General features: G+C 44.6%; 1 pseudogene; it reads right to left on the bottom strand.

Annotated features, from left to right (window-relative positions):
* Window positions 1–894: 894 nt before the first annotated feature.
* LOC147363097 (5S ribosomal RNA) lies at window positions 895–1,013 on the bottom strand (annotated as a pseudogene).
* Between the last annotated feature and the right edge of the window lie 1,205 nt (window positions 1,014–2,218).

Here is a 2,218-nt window from a genome sequence, read left to right as displayed (position 1 = left end):
TAATGGTCCTGTTTTTAAGGTCCAGCATGCTAAGAGAGCAGATGAATGTGTCAACACAGAATTAGACTGCAGTGTGTGAGCTGTTATATTAGGCTGTACGGTCAGTTCAGCATTCATCAGCCACAGGTGGCTACTGAGCACTTGAAATGTGGCCAGTCTGGATTGATTTGTGTCCTAAGAGTAGAAGATACTCTGTGTTGCACAATGAAAAAATAGAATGAAAATATCTCATTAATATTTTAAAAATGTTGATTCCAGGTTGAACTGATACTATTCCCTGGTGGCTAAGGTGGTAAAGAATCTACCTGCAATGCTGGAGACCTGGGTTCAATCCCTGGGTTGGGAAGATCCCCTGGAGAAGGGAATGGTTACCCACTCCAGTATTCTTGCCTGGAGAATTCCATGGACAGAGGAGCCTGGTGGGCTACAGTCAGTCCATGGGGTCACAAACAGTCAGACACGACTGAGTGACTTTCCCTAGATACATATATTTAGATATATGGGTAAGACATGTGGCTCAGCTGGTAAAGAACCTGCCTGCTAACACAGGAGATGCAAGAGATGTGGGTTTGATCCCTGGGTCAGGAACAATCCACTGGAGAAGGAAATGACAACCCGCTCCAGTATTCTTGCCTAGAAAATCCCATGGACAGAGGAGCCTGGTGAGCTACAATTCATGGGGTCCTAAAGAGTCAGACACAACTCAGTTTGGGTGTGCCCGCACACCTGTAAACATACACACACACACACACACACACACATTTAGATTTATGTGTTTAGTTGCTAAGTCATGTCTGACTCTTTGTGACACCATGGACTGTAGCCCGCCAGGCTCCTCTGTCTATGGGATTTCCCAGGCAAGAATACTGGAGTGGGTTTCCATTTCCTTCTTCAAGCCTATAGCACCAGGTATTCCCAGGTGGTCTCCCATCCAAGTATTAATCAGGCCCGACCCTTCTTAGCTTCTGAGATCAGATGCCATCTGGCATGTTCAGGGTGGTATGGCCATAGTTACATATATATATATATCGGGTTGAATAAAATGTACTGTTAAAATTAGGTTCACTTGATTCCTTTTAGTTTTTTTTTTTAATGCAGTGATTAAAAATGTAAAATTACATGTGTGTCTAGTATTGTATTTCTGTTGGGCAGTGCTCCATTCCAGGTTCTGAGTTTAGGGGAACTACAGAGTAAGGGTTCAGGAAAGTGCAGGGAAGGGCAGTAGGCGTTTTCCAGGTAAAGAGGAGAAAAGGCTGTGGTGTTAGTGACTTAGGAAAACAGGCAAATTGAAATTAAAGGAAATTAACAGAACCACTGTTTTTCTGTTACCAGCAATCGTATCACAGCAGAAGACAGGAAGCTTCGTGCTATGACCAGTCAGAGGACAAGAGTTATCTCCTGCTATAGTTGTGTGTTATATTATGGAGCCCTGGGTCCTGCTCACTTGGCTGTTTTACCGCAGGGCTTCCTGGAGAGTCACCCTTACTTTCCTACTCTTTCTTGTAATAGAGCCCTTGCTTCTACTTGCAGGCTGCAGTGTGAGAGAGTGAAGTAAAATTCAGTTCCAGCTCCAGATGAAGGGCTAAGGATAGTCCAAGATTTGTATGTGGTGTTCTGTTGTCTCTGCTAAACAGTGAACTAAAATAAATTATAATCAAAGGGACACAGGCCAAAGTTGCTGTTTCCTGAGACTTTGGGGAGGGAGTGGAAGAAGCTGGGATTTCTGTCCATCTTTTTTTCCCCTTAGATAGAAGCTGGTCCTTGAGATCCCAGGTTTATGGTGTGGGTGAGAGTTTTGAGGTGTGGAGCATTTATATTCCCTGGAGAAGGAAATGGCAACCCACTCCAGTATTCTTGCCTGGGTAGTTCCATGTACATTTAAATTACCTGGAAAACTTCTTTTCCAAATCCTAGCAATGAGGACTGTGGGATCCCAGAGTCAATCTCTCAGTGAAGCAGCAGCTGCCCTGTCTGTTGCCTGTGGGTCTATCGCCTGTTTTGGGAAACACAGTGCTCATGGGAGGTCCTAGAACTACAAAAGATGAAAGGATAAGCCAGGAGCTAGACATCTAGGTAACATTCCAATCGAGGTACTCTGGATTTATCTTTCAGCTTGGAGAGAGAACCTTTAGGTGAGAGGGATTCCCAGGTGGCCCAGTGGTAAGGAATCATCCGCTGTCCAATGCAAGAGATGCAGGAGATGCAGGTTTGATCCCTA

This window comes from Bos grunniens, chromosome 11 (assembly GCF_055505025.1).
Source record: "Bos grunniens cultivar Pamir isolate PY7600 chromosome 11, Bosgru_T2T1.0, whole genome shotgun sequence".
Taxonomy (NCBI): Eukaryota; Metazoa; Chordata; class Mammalia; order Artiodactyla; family Bovidae; genus Bos; species Bos grunniens.
Note: the sequence above shows the minus strand (reverse complement) of the source record. Positions and strands in the feature narration are given on the sequence as shown.